Source organism: Leucoraja erinacea, chromosome 5 (assembly GCF_028641065.1).
Source record: "Leucoraja erinacea ecotype New England chromosome 5, Leri_hhj_1, whole genome shotgun sequence".
NCBI lineage: Eukaryota > Metazoa > Chordata > Chondrichthyes > Rajiformes > Rajidae > Leucoraja > Leucoraja erinaceus.
In genome coordinates this window covers 75856122-75882944 of record NC_073381.1, presented here as the reverse complement: position 1 = coordinate 75882944, position 26823 = coordinate 75856122, and the positions used below count along the sequence as shown (strand labels likewise).

General features: G+C 41.4%; 1 protein-coding gene across 5 annotated transcripts in view; it reads right to left on the bottom strand.

Annotated features, from left to right (window-relative positions):
* hbs1l (HBS1-like translational GTPase) overlaps positions 1–26823 on the bottom strand; it is a 143297-nt gene that overhangs the window by 47098 nt on the left and 69376 nt on the right. The gene's annotated exons all lie outside the window — the stretch shown is intronic.

The window sequence follows — 26823 nt, the reverse complement described above, 5'->3', positions numbered from 1 at the left end:
AGTAATGATTATTTCTCTCATTCATTCTTTCTCTCGAAAGATGCTGCCTGAACAGCATAGATGCATTTCCAGCGTTTTCTGTTTTAATCATAAAGTACCTGGTCTGAAAGAGCTTTACATTTCATGAACTACTATTACACGTTTTTTAATCCTGTCACCAGTGTTAAATGGCCCTAAACCAGAAGGTAAACACAAGACAAACATTTTGCTATCATACTATACTATCATACATGCACAAGAACACATGAAAAAGGAGCAGGAGTAGGCCACCAGGCCCCTCAAGCTTGCTTCCCATTAAAGCTGATAATGGTCAATCTATATTGGCCTCAACCACTTTCCTGTGATAGTTCCCCTCAACCCTGAATTCCTTGATCTTTCAGATATTTTCCTACCGTCTACCCTAGTCATTACAGACCTCTTTATTTGATTGTAACGGAATTTGGTTGTAGTGGACAAAATCTGTTGCAACTGAGGCGTCCAATCATATCGGAAACAAAGGCTGAGCACTGGGTCAGAGATCAACTGCCTCACTTTACCAGTGTCCCGTTGGAAAGGCAACAAGCAGCAGCCTTGTGTTGCTCCCGCCACTATATTGGGATGCAAATGAGTTCTACACCTTTTGTAGCCCACACGGGCATCCCGGGTTACAAACGGGTTCGGCTTTTACAGATATTAACACGTCAAAAAATACACATAGGACACTTGATACAGTAGCCAGTGCTTGCCTTGTGGACAAAAGTTGCCGGCACGCATATTGTTCTTGTTGGTGTCTCGTTGGTGTCTCTGGCAGATCGTTGAACTATACGCTGGATTGGCTGCCTAAGGACCTGACCCCCTAATTTATTTAATAAATGGGGTCAAGGAAAGAGTGTTCACGTCGCGGTCCTGTTTTCACCAATCTTTCCACCACCACACACAAGAAGCGCAAGACAGACACCATTGTGTGCAGATGCAGAGATGTGTGTTCAGCTCTGGCTGAACAACTTCTAATCTTATGTGTTGACTCGATAAGAAGAGCAATTAATAAATATTATTTTTTTAAATTTCAGTAACTGTTTTAGTTTTTTGATTAGTTTAGAGATAGTGTGGAAACAGGCCCTTCGGTCGACTCAGTCCATGCCGATCAGCGATCCCTGCACACTAACACTATCCTACACACATTTGGGACAATTATACCAAGCCAATTAACCTACAAACCTGTACGTCTTTAGAGTGTGGGAGGAAACCGGAGCTCCCGGAGAAAACCCACGCAGGTCACGGGAAACTTACAAAACTCCATACAGATAGTCCCCGTAGTCAGGCTCAATCTCGGGTCTCTGGAGGTGTAAGGCAGAAACTCTACCGCTGCACCAGCGTGCCACCCTCATATTAACAATGTTTAGTTTATAACTTTATAGAGGTGCTAGCACACGATATACCATGTGTACAGTAACTGGTGGTAGCCACGGCTCGACAGTATCGCAACAAACAGCATCAACAGAACGGCAGTGTTTTATTGTGTGTCTTGTTCAGTGCAATTTTAATGGCTGTTTTTCAATTACTGCACACATTTACACCCCTTACTCAGTTGGAGTGGACAATCGGTAATAACAGACACCATTCTCCTCGCCCCCCACCCCCTCTCCCCACCAATGGTCAATTATAACGAGGGTTCAATGTGTCCCTCTCCCATACATCAAATTATCTAGTTAATTAACTAACTTTCCAGATCTTATTTATGACCAGATCTTATCTTATAAACATAACATTTTGTTTCATTTAACCTGTTAAATTTTGGTAAACTGTTTCAAAGTTACATTTCTACTTTGTTTTTCCATGTGTTAACAGAATTGCAATTTTTTCTTATCACAAATTAACAGCCGCCCTTAACGAGTGTGTGTGTGTGTGTGGCAATTCTGACATTCAAATATCAAACACATGATTTCATGAAGGATCACTGTTCGGGCTTCAGGAATAAGAATCACTGCAGCAAAGTTTGCCACACTGAGTTCAGCAGCCTGAGCCGACCAAAAGCTCCGTCACTCCTTTCCCACATTGAAACAAATGCTGCTCATCAATCTGCCAATGCCTTAGTATTAATCTCCTCAATTTGTGACCATGTCCCCATTTGCCCCGATCTCCGCATAAGACTAGAATTCTGAAAGATAAACTGGTGGAGGAAGTCAGCAGGATCAGACGTGGCGGGAATTCCAGCGTTGTGTTTAGATCAAGATTCCAGCATCAATGTTGTGAATCTTAAGAGTTCTGCAGCCCTGGCTTGCAGTTTTGGTCAGTTTTACTTTACACCAACATCCATGATTTTCCTTACCCAAAGCTTCAAAATTATCCCCCTAAACTTCTGTTTCCCTTCAACTCTCACCTTTATTATTCCTTAAAAAATATGTTTTTGAGTGAGTTTCATTATCTTTGAGGCTCTGCTTGATATTGCAGCTGAAAGTGAGCCTGTGATTTAATTAAAAATGCCCTACCTAACGCGTTGTTTAAATTCACTGCATGTTACTTTTACCGCACAAGAATCAGCTACTTAAACCCATCTAAACTTCAAAAAAAGTTAGCCCATGCAGAATTCCTAGAAAACTATGGGCTTCAACTTTAGCAGCAAACTTGTCACACTTAACATTTTTTATAATGTCGGAACATATTCAGATGAAAAAGGATTTAGGTCATCTTTGTAAAACCGCCATTTCAAGTTTCATTTCCCCCTATTGAGGTCTTCAATTCTAATCCTGTCATGGAAATGTGGGACTTTGTTTTGAAACTTTACACACACTGGCATGAGTAATATAGTATATCTACACATTGATACTGTCCAAAAACATAGGAAAACCAAAAAAGAGTAACCACAGATAAACGTATAGTATCTGGAGATTCTTTTCATTTTCCCACTGGCCAATATCAATTAACAATACTTAAATATTATGGTTTTATTTGTAACGACTATCTCTTTGTTAAACTATTAGAAAGTGAAATTTAAATCAGGCATCGTGGACGAGGGCAAAAAAAAAAGAACATCTCACTTTCATATTGTAGCACTTCCCTATCCATTGATGCAGCTGGGAACAATGATAGATGGTACTTGAACCAGGTCCATACCTGCTTCGAAAAATTACATATTATACGCTCAATTTCTTTCTGTGTACAGGACCACAAGACTGTTGAAAAACTAAAGGAAGGAAACTAAACTAAAAACTATATTATTGTAAATAATAGTAAAAAATAAGCTGAATATTCAACAATAATTAAGGCACCAGCTATTCATTTTCAAAATAATTAATCTCCCATGATAGTCCCTTTGAATGACTGTCAGAAACCATAGAAATGTGGGAAGCATCCTTTGTATTATAAAAATTAACATATCTTCTGATATTTATTGGTATTTCAAAATAAATTATGTTTGAGCAAAAGTTCTAAAGTGAACCTATTCAGCAGATATGCACAATAAATTAGTTGTGGTAAGATGCATAAGATTCATGGTAACTTGCTATTTTGGATTCAGAACTGGTTTACCCATAGGATCAGAGTGACATGGTGGTAGAATGTGATTCTGGTTGGAGTTCTGTGGCCAGTGGTATTCTGAAGGGATCCATGCTAATGGAAAGGATCTTTGCTGTTTGTGATATTCATCAAGTGTCTATAGTGTTTTATTGTCCTTTGTACCAAAACAGAACAATGAAATTCTTACTTGCAAAGGAACAGGTTTGTAAACACAAATGCTGGTGAAACACAGCGGGTGAGGCAGCATCTATGGAGTGAAGGAACAGGCGACAATTTGGGTCGAGACCCTTCTTCAGACTGATATGGGGGGGTGGGGGGGTCAGGAAAAAGAAAGGAAGTGGCAGAGACAGTAGGATGTGGGAGAGCTGGTAAGGGGAGGGGAAGGAGGGAGAAAGCAAGGACTACCTGAAATTGGAAAAGTAAATGTTCATACCGCTGAGGTGTAAACTACCCAAGCAAAATATGAGGTGCTGCTCCTCCAATTTGCAGTGTGACTCACTCTGGCCATGGTGGAGTCCCAGGACAGAAAGGTCGGATTCGGAATGGGAGGGGGAGTTGAAGTGCTGAGCCACCGGGAGATCAGGTTGGTTTTTGCGAACTGAGCGGAGGTGTTGGTCGAAGCTATCGCCAAGCCTGCGCCGATGTAGAGCAGTTGACATCTGGAACAGCAGATGCAATAAATGAGGTTGGAGGAGGTGCAGGTGAACCTCTGCCTCACCTAGAAATACTACTTAGGTTCTTGGATGGTCGAGGGGGGAGGTAAAGAGAAACCAGGGCATCGGAGATGTCCTCATTCTTTAGGGAACGGGGGTTCCCCTCTTCAACTATAGATGAGGCTCTCACCAGGGTCTTCCATATATCCCGTAGCTCCGCTCTCACTCCCCATCGCCCCACTTGTAACAAGGACAGTTCCCCTTGTCCTCAACTTCCACCCTACCAGCCGTCACATACAACAGATAATCCTCGGATATTTCAAATGCTACCTCCAACAGGATCCCACCACTGGTTACATCCTCCCCTTTCAGCTTTCCGAAGAGACCGTTCCCTCCGTAACTCCCTGGTCAATTCGTCCCTTTTCACCCAAACCACCCCCTCCCCTAGTACTTTCCCATGCAACCGCTGGAAATGCTACATTTGGCGCTTTACTTCCCCCCTCGACTCTATCCAAGGATCCAAGCAGTCTTTCCAGGTGAGGCATAGGTTCATCTGCACCTCCTCCAACCTCATCCATTGCATCCGGTGTTCCAGGTGTCAACTGCTCTACATCGATGAGACCAAGCGCACCGTTCAATAACAAAATATCCAACATAGTGCAAAACACAACAAAGCCCAAAGTCCCCAGTGCAATTACGGTAGTTTGGAATTCAGTTGGAGTTTGTGGTGTTCATTAGCCTGATAGTTGTTGGGAAGAAGCGGTTTTTGAACCTGGATGTTAGTTTTCACCCTCCTACACCTTCTTCCCAATGGCAGAAGTGAAATTCACTTCAGCTTTGTGTACGAGGTTTATGATTAATATCCAGCATCGATGTCTGGATGGCAATGGATTAGTTCAGATCCAGTCCAGAATTGCAAAGATCTTCCGTTTGCTGGCTTAATAATCCAACATGAAATATGTCTGGCAATCACAACACCATAGTAACTTTGGCAAATATTAAACAGAATAGCAAAAGAAGATCACCAGTCAAGTATTACCGTATCAGAAGCAACAGTGGATTTCTGCACTGGATGTTTAACCTACATTTATTTATCCGACAATGCAACAATGTTCCTAACACTAATTTGCCAAAGCTAAAAAATATTTAAATCCTTACACTAATGAGTAAAAATAAACTTAATGATAGATTTGGTGAAAAATCTATCATTAAATATCATTGCCAAATGTATCCTTGATATAAGAAGTATCTAATGTTCTCTAGTGAATAAATACATCACAACTGAATAATTGACTAAAACAGAGCCTTATGGGCCTGTCACATTAAGGCGACATTTTAGGCGATTGCAGGAGACTATGCAGTCACCACATGTTCGCGGATGGTTGGTGGGGAGTCGCCTTCATGGTCGTGAGGAGTTCCCGCATTCTGGGAACTAGTCGCGTCCTCAATATGGTCGCTGCAAATTTTTCAACATGATGAAAAATGAACGGCAACCAGAATTAAGCCGTCATGGAGAGTAGCGAGAATTCTCATGCTGTAGGTGGGTTGCCAGGAGGTCCTAGTTGGTTGCCAGCAGGTCGAAGGTTCTCATAGGTTGTAGCTGGTGCTGACCAGTGAACTTCATTGGTTCGTTGGAAAAAAAAAACGTAAGCAGTAGTTTTCAGAACCAAGGATAACCTACCGGTAATATTAATGTCCGCCGAGCTTCACAGCCGTGTATCTCTGGCTTCTTAAAAATTGTCTCCAATCCTTTTCCCTCCACCCCCCTCTGCCCCCTACAACCCCCCCACCCTCCTGCAAAAATGAATTTCAATACTGTTAGAAATAAGATACAAAAAAAGAAAATCATGCTTGAAAAATTTAGGAGTGTTCTTTGAAGTTAGTACTAATAACCATATAACAATTACAGCACGGAAACAGGCCATCTTGACCCTACAAGTCCGTGCCGAACAACTTTTTTCCCTTAGTACCACCTGCCTGCACTCATACCATAACCCTCCATTCCCTTCTCATCCATATGCCTATCCAATTTATTTTTAAATGATACCAACGAACCAGCCTCCACCACTTCCACTGGAAGCTCATTCCACACCGCTACACTCTCTGAGTAAAGAAGTTCCCCCTCATGTTACCCCTAAACTTCTGTCCCTTAATTCTGAAGTCATGTCCTCTACTGGGGTGCATCTTTTTTTGTATTGAATTTCCGGAAAAACTGGAAGTGGCTGCGCTGCCTGGCAGCTGCGGCTCGCCTGCAGTCTGTCTGTTTTTTCTCTTTTTTGTTGTTGTTTTCTTGGCTGTTTTAGTTAAATTTAGTTTATTAGGTTGGGTATGTGTGGGGGGGGGGGGGAGAGAAACACTGTTTTAGTCTCTTCCTTCGGGGGGGTGCAACTTTTTTCTTGTCGTGTCCCCCGTCTCCATTGAGGTCTATGGCGGAGCTGGTGGCCTTGGGGCTGTGGCGGCGTTCCGGCGGCAGACCCGACTTCAGAGCTGTGGCGGTGTTCCGGCGGCGACGTCCCAACTTTGGAGGCTCGGTCGCGGGCCCAGTGGACGACATCGTCGGGAGCTCGCAGGTCACAGGTTGGTGACCTGTTTTTCCGGAGCTCCCGCAACAATAGCTTCGTCCGCTGGACTGGAGGGCGGCAGCTTCGACCACCCGGGCCGCGGAGTTTGAACTGGCCCGTTCGCGGAGCTCGGATTCAGCCGCGGGACTGACTTACTTACCATCACCCGGCGGGGTCACAACATCGGAAGCCTGGATCGCCTCAGCGCAGAGGGAGAACAAGGAGGAAAGAGACAAAGACTTTAAGACTTTTGCCTTCTATCACAGTGAGGAGGTGCCTGGTGAACTCACTGTGGTGGATGTTAAATTTGTGTTTATTGTGTGTTTTTGTTATTTTTATTATATGTATGACTGCAAGGCACGAAATTTCGTTCAGACCGAAAGGTCTGAATGACAATAAAGTATACTTTGACTTTAATGATTACTGTAAAAGATAAAGGATCATGATAGTCAGAATAATGTTTCTTAAATAGGACAGTAGGGTGGTACAGCGGTAGAATTGCTGCCTATCTGTGCCAGAGACCCGGGTTCGATCCTGACCTTGGGTGCTGTCTATGTGAAGTTCGAGCGTTCTCCCTCATGGGTTTCTGGCACGTGGGTTTCCTCTGGGTTCTCTGGTTTCCTTCGACATTCCAAAGACATGCTGGTTGGTAGGTTATTTGGCTTCTGTAAATTGGGTGTAGGATAGAATTAGTGTACGGGCAAATCACTGGTCGGCACGTGCTCAGTGGGCCAAAGGGCTTGTTTCCACACTGTATCTCTAACCTAAATTACACTTCACTTTTAAGATCTGGGCATTTTCAAGAGCTTTTTTTGTTTGAAAAAGTCAACTTTTACATTGGTATTGATTGGTCTGAGTGGCAGTGGATTAATCAATATCCAACCTAGCATTTCTTGCCTAAACCAACATGCTCCCATGTGCTGTGGATCAGGAACTCCAAGAATTAGACCTACAAATGAAGGACTCACTAAACATTTCCAAGTCAGGATGGTGTACAACTGCAAGCAGTAACCTGCAAGCAGTGATGCTCGAAGCATCTATTGCCCTCATCCAAGCATCTTGGTGGTAGAGGTTGTGGGTTGGGAGGTGGTGTTGGAGTAGCCTTTGGGAGGAACTGCAGGATATATCAGAGACATCATGCACAGACTTGATGGAGTGCTTGTCAAGTGGGCACATTCTGGATAGTGTTGAGGTGAAAATTGAGTGACGTGGTTAAAGCTTCACAGGTTTTAAGAGCAAATAAAAAATGCATATGCTGAGAATCTGAAAAAAAACACAAAATGCTATAAATACTCAGCAGGTCAGTCACCACTGAGACAAGAGAAACACTGATCGAAATCCTGTCAGAATTGGAAAAAAGAGAGAAAACTAATTATTTTTGTTGTTATGTGAGGGGGGTGGGGTGAATAAATTGGGCTAGGAATATTTCTGTGTGGGTCAAAACAGAGTTGCCAGAAAGATAAGTGATGGAGGTCATCTAGTTGATTGGGTTTTATTGAGGCTGTTTAGTTTAGTTTAGAGATACAGCACGGAAACAGGCCCTTCGGCCCACTGAGTCCACATCGACCAGCGACCCATTTATACCAAGCCAGTTAACCTACAAACCTATACGTCTTTGGAGTGTGGGAGGAAACCAATTATCTCGGAGAAAACCCTCGCGGTCACGGGGAGAACGTACAACTCTGCTTTAACAGCACCTATTGCTGCACCACTGTGCTGCCCGACAGAGGAAGAAAAATAACACAAGGCACGACATGAAGGCAGTTAAATACTAAGAATACGAAACAAAAGAGCATCAAAGTTTTGAAGTACAGGGTACTGCAATATGTCCAACTGATCAGGATGTGCTGAGCCAAGGAGAAAAGTAGAGCCAATGCTGCACAGTTATCCAAATAGCCAATATACTTGTCACAGTTCAGCTGCAACTTTAGGATTCGAGAAGCCCAAAATGCATGATTTTACATGCAGAAATGTCAACTGATTTGGGGCTTTTTCCACTAATGAAACCAAAACAGACAGATGTAAAGGGGGAAAGTGTCAAACGCATTAATGATTCTCATTTTAAATACATGGTATCATGATTTTTGCTCCTGCCAAACGTATTAAATTCAGTATTTCCTTCGTGATACTGATAACCTAGAATCAAAACACATTCGTACAAACTGTTCTGGTGAATTTATGTGATTTGGTTCCAACAAGCATCACCTCTGAAAACTATTTTTTCTAACTAAGATCTCTTGCACGCACCTTGTCAGGAAGGACTTGCAGACTAAACCCAAATGGTAACAAGGTTCACAAAAATTTACCATACACCTTGCAAACCACAATACCAACCACTGCATAGGCTCGGCTTGTGGTCAAAGTTGTTAGAGATATGCTTCAGGTGGGGGAAATTAAATACCACAGAGTCCCTTGCTCTGTAAAATTCACACTGAAAACCTATCGTCTGTGAAGAATCCCAACCTTGGCTTATATTCAGAACAAAGTAAACATATGTGCCATTAGAGCCTTAAACAATAGTTAGGTTTAACCAAAATATTATGAAGTGTTGTTTGTAGATTCATTATTTTGATATGTTCATTTATCACAGATAACACAAAAGCTCATTGCTGTAAACCACAACTGTTTTGCAGAAAATAGTGTGTACACAAACTATCATTTTCATTGTTTGCGCTATCAGTCTATCTATTTAAAAATACAGGTTAACATTCAAGTACCATGCTGATCTATTTTTAACTCACTTAGAATGTTATCTCTAATTAGGTATACGTTGTCTTCAAATTCTGAAAAAAAAATTCCACATGCTTTGGGGAAAGTTATTTATTGTTGTCAATTTAAAAAGAATGTTGAGAGCTCTACTACTGGAAGCTTTCACGTTATAAGCAATCCTCTCAATGCTCACATGGAGGTGCTATTTCATTTGAACTGTACAAAACCACACATCAATCAATACCACTTTTGTATATTTGGCAAAACAAATGCATTACAAAAGATCTTACAAATATTAAACAATGAATTTATAATAGTGTTTAGAAGGGTGAATCAAGAATGCTTCTAAAGTGGGACCTTTGATTTGGCAACACAAGAATATACAAAAGATTGTAAATTTCCAGACTGGTTGAGTTTTCTTTTCACTACTTTAGAAATTGATGACATCATGAACACTTTTGAATTCAATGTTCCATGATTTTGATCAATAAGTTATTTAAAACAAAATATTTGGAAATTAATTATGGAAGTGATAATAATTCATTCTTTCAGCGTTGAAAACATTAGCGACGCGGTGGTGCTGGTTTCCAATTGGAACGGTGGCGGAAGCACCACACATCCCTGTCGTCCAGTTCCTGCGGACTTCCGCCACTGGAAGTATAAGATTTTGGTGTGTGTGTTGTTTATCATCTTTCCTTACAATGCTATGTATGACAGTGGTTGCAACTTCTACTGAAGTGTGGATGGCTGGTGGCTCACTAGAAGCTTATCCGCCCTTTGATAGGTCTTGTTTTTGGTCCTGCTGGGGATCTACTGCTCCCGCATCACCTGGCAAACCAGGTGGGGGAGACGGTTTAGTCGCCGACTATCCGACCATGGAGCAGGTAGCATGAGATTACATGGTACCCGTGGCGGGGGGAACTCCCGCCGACCTGCCCTGAAAAAGTGTTAATAAAAAATGAATTTAATTTGGTGAATGTAGAAATAATAATCTCCACGGCATTTTTGCAAAGCTGTAGCAGATTGACTGATCTTGATGATCACCAAAAACAATAAAGAAAGAGGTTTGCTATTTGGTTTAATGTACATCGGTGGCAGCAATTTGTAGGATATGGTTCATAAAAACAATGTTTTCCATTAAACATGGTCCAAAATGAAATTGCACATGTTTTGTTCCATTCTTCATGATTAGCTTAGTACTATAACTTGATCTCGCCTTTAAACTGGCCATAAGGCCTCTTACACCCTATTGCCAACCAAAGAAAATACTGGGAAGATTAGGTACTGATAAACAAGGTTATTTCCTGCACACAAAATATATCTCAGGGGATTTCCAGCCAGCTACATGTTAGTCTCTTACTCCTTCCGAAGCCATCTGAAGTAGAGTGATGCAATATGAATCCTCCTGTGTTTGCCTGATAAGCAGACTAGTAAACTGGTGCACAATTAGATGGTTTTATTTCTTATTAATTGGTGTCAGTGGAGGAAGGCGAGTTGTCCCCTGACTATTTGTTCTCACTTTGTCATTTAAAAAACAATTTGCAGTGTGAATCATTACTACATGGATTATGTGAAGAAATAGAACAATTTGATGGAGAATGTTTTGGTGACAACAGGTGGCATAAAATGAAAACAAAAAATCCAGGGCACATTTTGTAAAACCAACAAAGATGAAGTGCGACTGTTTTGGTGACAACAGGTGGCATAAGACAAAACACAATTAAATTGTCATCACATTGAGCAAAATTCAGAGTCAAATTTTTGTTCAAATAATTGAAATGTTATGTATTTGCACAAATGTTCGTACGTCTCATTGAAAAATAAATAAAAATTCTGATGTACAAAATGGATAATATCTCAATTCTAATCCGACCATAAAAAATATGGAAGATACCTGAGCAATTGGCAGATATAATTTCTGTAAATTAGCCAATGAACATTTTAAGACAATCTGAATGTCTTAAAAGAATCATCTTTTGTCAGGAGACCATTTATACTTCTGCAACATTCTATTTGCATCTACTCTGTTCTTTGATTTTGCAACAGCTATCCTGCCGCTCAACTCTATTACTGCCCAATGTGAAAGGAATATAATGCACCAAACAAAAAGTCTGAGGTTAGATCAGATTGACAGAACTTGAGGAAGCCTCCTGAAGTGCTGTCAATGATGCTGGATACACGGTCAAGAGAGAAGGCAGGTACAGGATACTGAGTTGGATGATCAGCCATGATCATATTGAATGGCGGTGCAGGCTCAAATGGCCGAATGACCTACTCCTGCACCTATTTTCTATGTTTCTATGTCAAGACCATTACTTTCCCAATCATTGCTTTAACAATGAAATGACCTTTCCATTTTTCTTCCATCGAAAGTTTAATTGATAGGTATAAAAAGTTGTAAATAGGATAAAGGGAAGATGTTCCTATGTTGTGAACAGAATGCACAATCTAAAATCTGTGGTAATAGATACAAGCGGTTTATGAGAGAAAACATTTTTATCGAGTATGTATGATCTGAGCCTGCATATTTAGTTGACGGAGACAGACTTGCAATTGAGAAAAGGATTGAAGCAGAATAACACGCAAATCAGTGGGAAATGAGTTGAGTGGGAAATGAAACGGGTAAGAATTTCATTGTTCTATCTGGGACATATGACAATAAAATACTCTTGACTCTTGCATAACAGGAGCGACAGGATTTCTCTACCAAACGCTGGGCATCCAGTAAATAAGCCTAATGGCCTCTACCTGAGGAAACAATTGTACAATGCTATTAGTGATCTCAAACACATATAACTGCTTACCTGCTGCTTTAAACCTATGCTTCAATAATATTTGATAGTTCTTGAAATCTTGCATATTTCTATTTGTCAATCATCCCATTGCATTTTCCATTGAAACCAAAGCATCACAATTTTCCATGCTTCCACAAAACCAATTTGTTGCAAAGAATTTGTAAATACCTATTAAATAATTTTTAATTTAATAAAATTGCTTTCGGCCTTGATCAACTAAAATGTCTGTTCCCCACCTTTCTTCAACGGCTATCAATATTGCCCACCTGTATTACTAATGTGCATGATGCTACACCTTTTCCATCACTATCAAGGAAACATATTTCTCAAATCTACACTAACCAACTAATTACCCATCAGAAATCACCACTGCAAAGTATATAGCAACTAAGTGTACTACACAGTATGATCTTGATACATTGTGGTATCAGACAGTATCATTGTGGTATACTGTTGCTTGAGTTTTGAGTTTAGATGGATGAGGGGAAACCTCATTGTAACTTACCGAATAGTGAAAGGCCTGGACAGAGTGGATGTGGAGAGGATGTTTCCACTTGTGGCAGCTTCTAGGACCAGAGGCCATAGCCTCAGAATAAAAAGCCGTACCATTAGAAAGGAGATGGGAAGGAATTTCTCTAGTCAGAGGTTGGTGAATCTGTGAAATCCATTTCCACAGATGGCTGTAGAGGCCGTCAATGGATATTTTTAAGGCTGAGATTGACAGATTCTTGATTAGTAAATGTGTTGGGAGTTATGGGGTGAAGGCAGGAGAATATGGTTGAGAGGAATAGATTAGTCGGTGGAGCAGACTTGATGGGCAGAATAGCCTAATTCTGCTCCTAAAACTTAAGAAGCTCTGACTTCTTGGCTTCAACAAAGGATAAGTCTGTAATTTGTTTTTTTAAAAAGCAACACAAGAGGCTTTGGACAAAACAACCATTCTTAGGAAATAGAAGTTTAATCTGCACCTACAGATACACAGCAACTCTATTGATTGATGTCAAACAATAATATAATTCCCTATAGATATAGGAAGTGCAGATGTTGGTTTGCAAAATAAGACACAAAGTGCTTGCTGAAGTAACTCAGTGGGTCAGGCAGCATATTTGGAAAATATGGATGGGTGATGTTTCGGGCCAGGACTCTTCTTCTGACTAATTGTGGTGGAGGGGGGAAGGGGAAATCTGGAAGAGGGGAGAGGTAGGACAAAGCCTGGCAAGTGATAGATAAAGGTAAGATAAAGGTAAGGTAAATACAAAAGGTGTGCGAGATAAGGATAGAAGGGTCTCGACACGCAACGGCGCCCATTCCTTCTCTCCAGCGATGCTGCCTCACCTACTGAGTTACTCCAGCATTTTGTGTCTACCATAAGGATAGAAGAGATTGGAATTGTGATGCCAGAGGAGGGAATATAGATGGAAGGGGATGGGAAGTGGAGAAATGGGTGCGAGGCCAGGTGGCGCACAGGGAAGGGGGAAGGGAGTGGGGGGAGGAGAAAAAAGGATGTTTGTAGGTAGTTACCTAAAATTGTAGAATTTAATGTTCATACCACTAGGTTGCACAGCTGAATATGAGCCAATTTGCATGTGACCTCATTCTGGCAAAGGAGGCAACCCTGGACAAAGATCAGTATGGGAACGGTTTTCTGTGATGGAGAAAAGCTTCAGTCATTGATCCACAATCTCTTCATCCACATCAGTGAAGAGAAATATATTCTAAGGAACTGCAGATGCTGGAAAATCGAAGGTAGACAAAAATACTGGAGAAACTCAGTGAGTGAAGCAGCATCTATGGAGCGAAGGAAATAACTTTTCTGTGCCGAATAACACATATCAGTTATAAGTAACATATCACATATCAGTTGTTCCACAAAATTGTGTGGATCCTATCCATCCAGAGCAAAATGGACTTGATCTCCACAATACGATAACTCTTAAGAGAAGTTTGAGCTATTATTTTCTAAAGCTTTGATTCAGTGACCTGTGAGGGACCATGGAACAACTTCCTCAAATTCATGCCCACAGATATTCATAAAGGTAGACAAACCACAATCACTAAATGGTGGATCTATCACAGTACCAAAACTCAGTGAAGGCCAATGTCATACAAGGCTGTAGCATTGCACCAACACTTTTCTCAACCATTCTCACTACAATGTCCCAACGTACTTCCAGTGGAATTGAAGCTATTCTTCAAAGCTAAAGGGAAAACTGTACTGTCTATGGCAACTGCATTCGACAATCAAGGTCACCCAAATGACTGTAGCTGATCTTCAGTAGACAGACAACACTTGTGTCCCTTCTCAAGGCATTGTAAAATACATCAACGCTATCTCCCCAAAATCCTACGAAGTAACTGGAAGTAAAAATTAACCAGTCAGCCTTCACGCTAGGGTCAACAACCTTAGCAACAAGATCCCACATGGTCTCCGTTCACTCTACTGCACAGGCAGTATCCTTGGCAGGCCCGACATTGGAAACATATATTTTATTTTGAACTCTGTCATTGGAAGAGTTTACCTGGCAGACAGTAAAGATTCAAGGATGTGCTCAAAGCTTCCCTGAATTGCAACATTGACTCTGCCCCATTATCCATCCAAGTCTTTCATTGAGTAAACTAAATAATTCTGTTTATTAAATGGAAGCAACTTATGTTAGTTACCATTAAAGCCACTTATATAATTGAACTAACAATGACTAAGTTCTCCCCCATTAGTAGCTAAGCCTGAACTAAGACTCTCAAAACGTATGCAATCTTTCATTGTCCACTCCCCCATCTATAAGTTTTATTTGCAAAAGTAAAATCTGACAATTTTTGCTCATTTTTCTGCACCAAATTCTAATTTTAAGGACAACATCAAAATACTAGAGTTGATCCTACTAACCAACGGGTCAAGCTGCATTTGCAGTGTGAGGTGTTAACATTTTATTAGAACATAGCATTTTCAAATGAAAAGAAAATAAGCTTTGTGCTAAAAGGGACCCAGTATAACATGGTCATCTAGACCAGGATAGGTTTAAGAAAAAATGACGGTGCTTCTGAGGTATCAGTTCAAGATCATATATGAGTGAACCTGTCCGCAACAAAAAGTACATTTGTGGAATTTCAGTCGGATTCCATGTGGAGCATATCCCATACACTTCCACAGCATGTTAAAACTTTTATTCAGATTCAGATTCAATTTTTAATTGTCATTGTCAGTGTACAGTACAGAGACAACGAAATGCATTAGACAACGAAATGGGGATGATGCAAAAGCTCACAACGACTATATAAGATGTCAGTACTTGTTTGCCACTGACTGCAAAATTAAAAGTGTGCTTTTTATTTATTGCTTGATAGGATTTTAGCATTATTCCTTAATTCACCTAAACAAATGTTAATGTGTTATAATGACCCCTGTGTTTTTTGGTAATTATATCATTAACATTTGTTTCGCTCTACACAGATGCTGCCCGACCAGTCAAGTATTTTTGACAGTACAATAAACCCACATTATAATGGATCATGGGGGGGTGGAGGTGTCCATTAATGCTAATTGTCTGCTCTAACCGAGTAAGGGAATATTTATACTAAGTAGTAGAAACGAAGAACATGCATATGCTGGTTATACACAAAAGGAAGCAAAGTGCTAGAACAACTCAGCAGGTCAGGCAGCAGCTCTGGAAAACATGGAAGGTGAAGTTTCAGGTTGAGATTTGCGGTCTGGATCTGTGCCTGGAATCCAGGTGAGTCGACAAACCCGGCCTGTTGGCAGCCATGGAGAGGCGAGAATCGTCAGAGTTGTTGTTCGTAGGTCACGAGCAGCCGGAGTGCAGGTAAGGGTCGGCGGTGGGAGTGGCATTGGTGGGGGCGCGCTGTCAGCACAGCCTGGAAGCAGTCGAGGAAGCTGTGAGAGTCAGCGGTAGTGATCATGGGTCCGGTCTGGAAGCAGCCAGGCCAGTGCCAGCAGCCCGGCCTGGCAGTGAAAATCAGCAGTGCGGGCCGGGGGTGGCGTCAGCATACCAGCCTGAAAGTGGCCAGGATGGCACTGTAGGTCGTGGATGGCATTGGCAGCCAAGCCTGTCCAAACATAACTATTCATTCATTGTAATCATCAGATTTTATTCCCACTAATGATATGAACCTAGTTCAAAACAGCAAAGACTTTCAATAGAGCTAGAAAAGACCAACAATTCTCACTGACAGATCAATTATGACACAAAGGGTTTTGCTGATGAATGCCGGGGAATTTAAACACTGATCTTTTACTTGTTTAAAGTCTAACAAGTCTGGGACACCTGCCAAACACAGCCAAAAATAGAAGTCCAAACCTTATTCAGCAATAATTGACATGCTTTTTACCCTCCCACGTGCTCTGCTGCTGTATTTCCCAGGAAGTCCAAAGTCAGTCCTGGATCACGCTGATGTGCAAGAACTGCAGATGCTGGTTTAAACTGAAGATAGGCACAAAAAGTGGGAGTAAGTCAGGACAGGCAGCATCTCTGGAGAGAAGGAATGGGTGACGTGAAGGGTCTTGACCCGAAACGTCACCCATTCCTTCTCTCCAGGGATGCTGCCTGTCCCGCTGAGTTACTTCAGCCTTTTAAGTCCATCAGGGTCATGCTGAACTCTTCAGTATTAATGCTGGGGAAATAGGCTTGAAGGTGCTGCTCCAGGTCTGCAGCCCAATGATTTTGACAAGCAATTTTAAGGCAGAAGGCAAGGAGAAGCCATGCTCGTTTTATAAAAATACAACTGACATTTCTTTACAGCATATGGCAAAACTGGAATAGAAGAGCCAGATCCCAGATGGGAATGATATAAAAGCAGTGGAGGACTGGCCAGGGTGTCAGCTTGCCCGTTGGCAAGTGGGCCCCTGATGAAGTGGGCCCCCTATATCAAGCGGGCTCCTGATGAAGTGGGCCCCCTTTGTCTCCTGGCAACCAATATTTTTAGACCCAGTCCGCCACTGTATAAAAGTAGTGTTTATATCATAAGATCATAAGTGATAGGAATAGAATTAGGCCATTCGGCCCATCAAGGCTACTCCACCATTCAATCATGGCTGATATATCTCTCACTCTTAACCCTTGTTACTGTTAGCATACCGACCTGGAAGCCGGAAATATTAACAAATAATGTTAAGCTGCACGGGACGAACTTTGAAGTCAATAGGAATCAAGGGTGAAAACGTTCCTGTGGCTGGAGTTAGATGGCACAAAGGAAGATTCTTATTGTCCCCCAAAATTAATTGTAACAAACTATATGCATATGAATATAGACCAAAGGAATTGCAGATGCTGGTTTACAAAAAAAGACATAAAGTATTGGAGTAACACAGCGGGTCAGGCAACATCTCCGGAGAACATGGATGAGTGACATTTCAGGTTGGGATACTTCCTGATCTTCTAACCTTTTCTCATATCTTTTATCTTTTCATCTCTGGCCTTTGTCCAACTATCTGCCTGTCAGAAACCCCTTCACCTGTATCCACCTATCACTCAACAGGCTTTGTCCTGCCCCTTTTCTCTTCCAGCTTTGCCTCCCCCCCCCACTAGCCTCCTACTCCACCACAATCAGTCTGAGGAAGGGACCTGACCCAAAATGTCACCCATGCAGAGATATTGCTTGACCCACTGAGTTACTTAGGCATTTAGTGCTTTAATTTGCTTTCTAAATTCTTTAGAAGACGAATTCTATCACCCTTACCTGCATACAACACCAAATAAATAGTAACATTTACAATCTTCTGAATAATCGAGAACCACATTTTAGGTGGTTCAGGAACAATGCCAAAATCCTATCAAGCAATAAATACCGCACCCTGAATTTTGCAGTGAACAGCAATACTACTGACAACTTACACAAACTTTATAAGCTTTTGAACCAAGGCTATATTTTGGACAGCTATATGATAGGAAAGATTGAGGGATATGGGTCGATGGGTCTCACCTAAATGGGACAGCTTGGTCGATATGGAGGAGTTGAGTGAAAGGGTTATTTCTGCAATGTATGACGATGACTAATTGAGCACATAGCGTACAGAGTGCAATATTAACACTGAAAAAGAATAAACATAGATAAATAAGCAAAAATGTATTGGATTAAGAAAATGTTAATATTAATTAAAATGCAAAGGATTGAGAACATGGGAGGGCAAACAATTTTTTCCATGATGGAGAAATGAATTAGCAGTCATTTTGACAGCATGTCATTGAATGCTCACATTCTCAAGTGAAAAGGCTGGACTCAGTCTGCAATGTTTAGTGGGTATCTGTCACACAACTATCACACATTCACACCCACATATATAAATGCCAAAACCAGAATAGGGGAAGGTACAACATCTCTATCAGCAATTTTTTCACTTTCGTGTAGAACTGGCTGTCTCCTTTATTTCATCTCGAATTAAGTTCAGTTCTGATAGTATCAAACCTGACCCTATATCTTCAAAATCACTTTGCTGTTAACATAGCAATAAATATCTTGTTTCTTCTACATTTTACAGTGGTTTAAAAAAAAACCTATCAATTCTATCGCAATGTTTAAAAGTATTATTCTTATTTCCACATTTCCTTTATTACTTATTTTAATTAAATCTAAAAACTAAGTTTGTCACCTTTATTATGCAAAATGCTGCTTTCTACCCCAACAGCACAGTTCTGCAGAAAAGCTGTAAAATTCCAAGTGTATCTTCTTGTACCATTCCAACACAGCTGAACCAAATATAGCTTAAAGGAAAATGTTTCTTTCCAAATATTGTCTTCTATGATTTTTCTTGATTTCATAATGTTATCCCTAAATCTTTGCTCTTTCTTTGGGATACACGTACAAGGTATTTAATAAAAAATTCCACCCCAAAGACCTCTAAACTTATTCTCAAGTCTCTCTCAAACACAGCAACTCTTCACACAATTCCTTCCTCCTGCAGTATTTATCTCCCGCAAAGTTTAAGCTTTTAAAACTCGAATTTGGCATTTGGAATCACTGATTCAGAATTGATCTTCCAGTCTTTCATCATCGACATTGATGCGTGTGTAATATGGCCCTTCACCTTGGTTATATAAAAAAACATAACTACTTTGAAGGAGAGGGCAAATCTGCAGGTCCACTCTCATGCACAAAACAGGGGAACTGTTTACTGCCAACATTACAGATTGGAGCACATATCAGTCAATCGTTGTGTAAATTTAAAATTAAACAAAAGCTGTTTTGAAGGGGAAATAAATGACATTATGACCGCTACAAAGTCAGTCTGCAATTTTAAACTGTGCATATCCTTTTCTGCAACTCAAAACAATGTATTTTTCAAAAGTCAGCAAACTAGAAACTGTTGCATATTTCCTGCATTTCTTCCAGATTTCTCACATCTGCAGATTTTTGCCCTTCTCTTTTTATGAAGAGAACATTGATAATGTTGATCGCATCATCAACTTTATGTAAAAGGTAGTGTTCTCAGAGACAATATTAATTTCAACTCCAGCAATTTAAGTTTATCAGAAGTTTGGCAATTTGGGCTGCGAATTATGGAAGAGAGGATAAGTAGATTTGAAATGTGTAACATCTTATATAAACTAACTACTTTGGTTCATTTGACTGAAGTGCAACAATGTGTTACTTATAATGGAGACACAAGAAACTGCAAATGCTAGAGTGTACAGCAAAGAAAAAAAGAGCAGCTGGATGAACTCAGGTGGTCAGGCAGCATCTGCAGAAGGAAGTACACAGTTGACACGTTGGTCAATATCCCGAACATCTGAAGAAGGATCTCGACCCTAAACGTCACCCATTCCTTCTCTCCGGGGATGCTACCTGTCCCGCTGAGTTACTTCAGCTTTTTGTGTCCATCTTCGGTCAATATCCTTTATCTACACTGAAAGAGTAGAGATAATGTAACCAGGAAAAAGAAGTAGAGGTAGGGTGAGGCAAGAGCTAGCAAGGGATATATAGATACAGGTGTGCAGGGGTCGATAAACTGATAACAACTCGTTTGAAGCCACTTGTTACCAATGAAGAACCTCCACAATCAAAGACCCAAAGGCCTTTCAGATAATCACAAGGCCATAGCCTCATTGAACTATCACAATCGAATTTCTGTTCAAATAACCTAAAATTATTAACAAATATATCATATTGTTACTAAAGGGTTGCAAAATGTGATTCATCAACAGAGTTATGACTTAACCCATTGTCTGCAATTCATTTTTCCAGCAACCTTACAAAGCAAGAAAGCAGTTGTATAATGATAGTGTGGAAACAGGCCCTTCGGCCCAACTTGCCCACACCGGCCAACATGTCCCAGCTACATTAGTTCCACCTGCCTGCGCTTGGACGATATCCCTCCAAACCTGTCATATCCATGAACCTGTCTAACTGTTTCTTAAACGTTGGGATAGTCCCAACCTCAACTACCTCTTCTGCCAGCTTATTCCATACACTCACCACTGTGTAAAAAAGTTACTTCTCAGATTCCTATTAAATCCTTTCCCCTTCACCTTGAACCTATCTCCTCTGGTCCTCGATTCGCCTCAAAATTGGACTTTTTCTCAGTTTAGTTTGAACATACAGCATGGAAACAGTCCTTCGGCCCACCGAGTCCATGCCAACGCTCGATCACCCGTTCATACTAGTTCTATGTTATCCCACTTTCTCACCAACTCCCTAACCAACCGGGGCAATTTTACAAGAGGGCAACTAAGCCACAAACCAGCATATGTTTCGGATGTGGGAGGAAACTCATTCAGTCATAGACAATACGTGCAAACTCCACACAAATAGTACCTACGGTCAGAATCAAAGCCTGTTCTCGGACTCTGAGAATTCGAAAAATCCAAATCAAGAACAGCTCACCTCGTAAGGGGAACATTATTTTGAAACACTACTCTTAAGATTTTGGGAAATTTAGATTTTTGGTAGTCAAAAAGGAATTTAGACCTAGAATTACAGATAGTGCAACATACATGCACTATGCAATTGTTTTCTCTATTAATTTATCTGAAATCAGTGTTGCATTGCAAAGGCCACTATTTTCATTTTATTCACTTATTGATGCCCATGAATATGTGTATTGCCTGTCTGGATTACACGTTCGCTGTTTTTATTCACTTGGAAACAAGGAGCACTTGCGCAGAAGGAGATCATCATAATAAGACATAATTCTACACGTCAAAAGGGAATCCTGTAGAAACAGGTCTCATGTTGTGGAGTCAGAATCAAATCAATTTTGTTATCAAATGTATTTCTTGACACCACTCTTGTTCTGATCTCACAAGATTTACTCAATCTCACCCTATTGATCTCCAAGCAGCTGACTTATGTTCAGCTGCGGTAGCCCATCAATGTTCCTGATGCCTCAACTCAATTTGCTCCCATCTTCCAAATAAAGCACCAAACCTCCTGATCATATTCCCCCACTGTCATCTCCCGCAGACCTCAACCAAACTTAATGCAGAACCATAACCCAGTTTCTCTGCTCAATCTGCCAGCATGGAGTAGTCAAAAGAAAGGATTTTGATAGCATTATCAGTGCAATGTGCGGGCAAACCCTATTCTATTGCACATGGTGCCTTATTCACAACAATGGTTTACAGCAGAGGATAATCACAAAATTAACAGTTGGCTGCCATAAAATGTGTTTAATGACATTTTCCAAATACCCTAGACTGTCTTGCCTTATTAAAGCGATTAATCTGTAAAAGGAGAATAATAATATTTAAATATAAACTTTCCAATTAAGCAAATGCATTTTTTGAGTCAAGTTGATAGAAGATGCAAATTCAGCTTAACTGAAGTAACCACATTTTTCTGTTAGGTTAAACTGATACAGGACATGATCTGTTTCACTCCGAGGATTATTCGATAAGAGAATTTGAAAGCCACAATTAACTGGCCTTTAACCTGCTCTCTCTCACAGGTAAAGGGCAAGAAACAAAAATCAAAATTAAGATTGGGGGAAAATTAATATTTGCATTCTTACCCCCTTAACGTGTGGTTTTTATTCAACCATAAAGATTAACATATCCAAATAAGAAAAAAATCTTTACTAGTTTACCATTTGTAGTGAGAGATTCACTCAATTTAAAAAAAAATGAATAGTTTACAAATTAAACAAACAATCAGATTAACATTAATGTAATGTGTAGGAAGGAACTGCAGATGCTGGTTTAAACTGAAGATAGACACAAAAAGCCAGAGTAACTCAGCGGGACAGGGGGCATCTTTGGAGAGAAGGAATGGATGACATTTCGGGTCTAGACTGAAGAAGGGTCTCAACCCGAAATATCATAAACAAATTAGGACGTTAGTGATGGCACAGCGGTAGAGTTGCTGCCTTACAGCGCCAGAGACCTGGGTTTGATCCTGACTATGAGCGCTTGTCTGTACGTTTTCCCCGTGATCTGCGTGAGTTTTTCCAGGAAGCTCCTGTTTTCGCTCACACTCTAAAGACGTACATGTTTGTAGGTATTTGGCTTGGTATAAATGTAAAATTGTCCCTTGAGTGTTTAGGATGGTGTTAGTGTGCGGAGATCACTGGTTAGTGTGGACTCGATGGGCCGAAGAGCCTGTTTCCGCACTATATCTCTAAACTAAAACTAAATTAATCATGAATTAAGGTATTGAAAGTGGATGTCAGTAAATTCTTCAAAGATTGCGGAATCATGGACTATGGAGAATTAGCAGAGAAGCTGAAGCCTGACAGATCAGCAATGATCATATTGAATGGTGGGTCAGCAGGTGTGCTACAGCCAATTTATCCACAGGAAACTGATGTGCCTATTGCAGATGGTGTGGCAATATAGGAGGATGTGAACGTTCAAAGTGATACAAAGGACAAACCGGAGGAACACAGCAGGTCAGGCAGCATCTGTGGAGGGAAAGAACAGACAACGTTTCGAGTCAGGTCCCTTCTTCAGGCTGATGGGGGGTGGGGGGAGTGGGAGGGGAGGTGGGGAGGAAGTTGGAAAACTGAGGCAGGGGTGTGGCAAAGCCTGGCGAGTGATAGGTGGGTTCAAGTAATTGGCAGATGTGACATAGGCTCGAGATAAAAGGGAACAAAAATATAGGTCAGATAACCCGGGGAGAAACATAGACATAGAAAATAGGTGCAGAAGTAGGCCATTCAGCCCTTCGAGCCAGCACCGCCTTTCAATATGATCATGGCTGATCATCCTAAATCAGTACCCAATTCCTGCTTTCTCCCCATATCCCTTGATTCCGTTAGCCCGAAGAGCTATATCAAACTCTAATATCTAACTAGAAGGATATGGGTGGTAGGGACAGAGGGGGAGATGAAAGGGTTAATATGGGACGGGAATGGGAGATGAGTGCTCGGTGGAGGATAAAGAAACAGGGCGACTAGTGTTAGGGGAAATGTGTGCGCAATGGGGTGGGAGCAGAGAAAAGATAGTGGGGTTTGGGGTGGTACTGCTTGAAATTGGATAATTAAATGTTCATACCATTGGGTTGTAAGCTACCCAAATATAATATGAGGTGCTCTTCAAAGCATTAAATGTGGTGGCTATTCAATGGACTAGTTTGGCTTGGGTGATATGGAGTTCCTCAAATATTCATGGCAAGTGGAGTGCATTCAATCATGTCCCTGGGGTGGTAGAAAAGGTTAGGGTATCTGATGCGTTGCTATGACTTGGTTTTGCAGCCACAATATTTATTTAATGAATAACACAGAGGGTGATGGGTATATGGAATGAGCTGCCAGAGGAGGTAGTTGAGGCAGGTACTAAAAAAACATCTAAAAGACATTTGGACATGTACATGGATAGGAAAGATTTGGAGGGATATGGGCAAAACTCAGGCAGGTACGACTAGAGTAGATGGAGCATTTTGGTTGGCGTGGGAAAGTTGGGCCAAAGGGATTATTTACGTGCTGCATGACTATGAGCCTGCTGAGTTCATGAGCAATGATGAGGCTCAGGATGCTATAGATAGGAAATTCTAAATGATAATCTCAAATTACATGGCAATCATCAGCCCACTGATGAATGTTATCCAGTTCCTGCGACATGCAGACACGTGTTGCTTCATTTTCTCTCCAGCAAATAATGGAGCTAAATACAACTGAATGACAACATCTCCACTTACTGATATAAACACAGAAAATGGTGAAAACACTCAACATGTGATGCAGTATTTATGAAGAGAGAAAGAATTAAGATTTGGGGTCGATGACAGTTTATCAGAATTGGACAAAGTGAGAAAACGTAAATTTGTTAAGTCTCTGTATGTATGATGGAGAGGACAGAGTAAAAGTCTGAAATTAAATGGAGATCATGCAAATTCAGCTGACACAGATGATGTCAGTGCTTTCTGAGAGATTGTTAAGGGTTGTAGATTGTGTAGATTGTGCAAATGGGGGGAATGGAGGAAAGAGAATGTAAGAAATACTCAACATGGTTGCAAATCCTTCAATTTATCATGAGTGCTTACCTGGTAATGTTTGTTCACAGAAACACTGAGAAAACATTGACAGTCTCTTTGATCTAAGCTGAAATAAACTGGAAAAGGCTAGTTAACAAATATTGTTCTATCCCAAAAAAAAGGACACAGGGCTGGAGTAACTCAGCAGATCAAGCACCATATCTGGAGAACATGGAAAGGTGACGTTGTAGATCGGATCCCTTCTATTCAATATTGGAGCACAAGGCTGCACTGTTCTCAGATAGAAAATGATTCAAGCTTACGTTGAGGGGGAATGGGGTGAAGAATTAAAGTGACGTTCAACTAAGTGAGGCTTAATATCACCCATATTGACTGAACAGAGACGATCTCCAATATAGTAATTCAATCTCTATCTGATTTTTTCAATGTAAAATGGCAGCGCTGTCCAGTTGGGTATGGCTGCCCTGCCTACAGCTGTCTGTCTTTTCGCTTCTTTTTTACATTTTTAGTATGTTAAATAGTGTTTTGTTTTTGGAGGACTAGTCTTTTTATGCGGGGAATGGGGGGGGGGGGGGGGGGGGGGGGGGGGGGGGGGGGGGGGGTCCCTACCAGGGGGGGGGGGAGGCGGCTTTCCTCTGGGGGGGGGGGTTCTTCAACCCGTCCTCGCGGCCTACCATCGGGTCTGGAGCGGCCTTTCCTGAGGGTTCCGGCCAGAACCACTTATTTGGCGGCGGCACAGCACTGGAGCGCTATCGCGGAGCGGGCGATGCCTTGCCCGGGTCGCCGTGCTGGAGCTCCATATGCTGAGACCGTCGATGAAACATCGCAATGCTGCGGGTCTGTGGAGCGGCCAGCTGACTTTAACATCAGGAGCCTGTGATCTCTCGCCGAGATCACCAGTGGTGGAGCTCCCTGTCGGCTTCGTAAGCCTCGGTCTCCGGTAAGGAAGAGGCCGTTCCAGGCATCCCAAGCCGCTGAGAGGATTATCCCGACGCCGGAGCATCATCATGCGGCGAGAAGGGCCTGAAACATCGGGCCCCGTAGCGGCGACTGCGGAGGCCTCAATAGGCCCGACTATGGGTCGACAAGGGGATGGGGGCTGGACTTTGTGCCTTCCCTCACAGTGGGAACCGTTGTGGGGGGATGTTTTTATGTTTTATGTTAAATTTCTTTTTTATGTTATGTTGTATTCTTATTAATGTACTGCAATGGCAACTCGAATTTCACTACACCAATTGGTGTATGTGGCAATAAATGAACCTTTGAACTGAGTACCAAAGAAAAGGTGAAGGATTTGTAACTATGTTTGGTCTGAAGTGCCAAACTGATGATTTATATATATTTTTTCCCCACCGTACCTCGATACATGTGACAATAAACTCAATCTTAGCTTCTTCTAAAGAGACCCATTATTGAGCAGAATTTCCAACCAATTTGATTTGTTCCGAGTGGCATCAAGAAATTGTTGAGAGTTGATAGAACAAAGGCTATGGGATCAGGCAATGTCCCAGCTGTAGCACCAAAGACTTGAATTTCTGAACTAACGGTGCTGCAAGCCAAGTGGTTCCAATCATGTTACCACAGTGGCATCCACTGTATTATCAAGTGGCATTTAAACATCAATAACCTACTACTCAGCCCAGCTGGCAGCCACCGGGATCACTTGGCTCCAGACCTCACCACAGATCAGAGAACTGAATTCTAGAGACTGGCATCAAGACTACATTTGACCAATGGCAATATCAAAGTGTCTTGTAAAACTGAATTCAATGGCCACCAATTTAGGCATTACAAACCATACACAAGGATGATAGTGTTTAAGAAGGAACTGCAGATGCTTGACAATCGAAGGTACACAAAAATGCTGGAGAAACTCAGCGGGTGCAGCAGCATCTATGGAGCGAAGGAAATAGGCAATGTTTCGGGAAGAAGGGTTTCAGCCCGAAACGTTACCTATTTCCTTCGCTCCATAGATGCTGCTGCACCCACTGAGTTTCTCCAGCATTTATGTGTACCTACGAGGATGATAGTAATGTCTGAAATGGTCAAACCACACAACATAGAGGTTTCAGTTTGATCTATATACCTTTTTAATTAGTTCCCCCAAAAGAATTTCAGTTCCTGTAAAGATGCAATCAAACTGCTAAGATAAAATCTGCAGACTTTCACAATTTTCTAACCCTACAAAGCAGTTTTCTACAATTATTAATTGTAAAGATGGCTTTCCAGAGC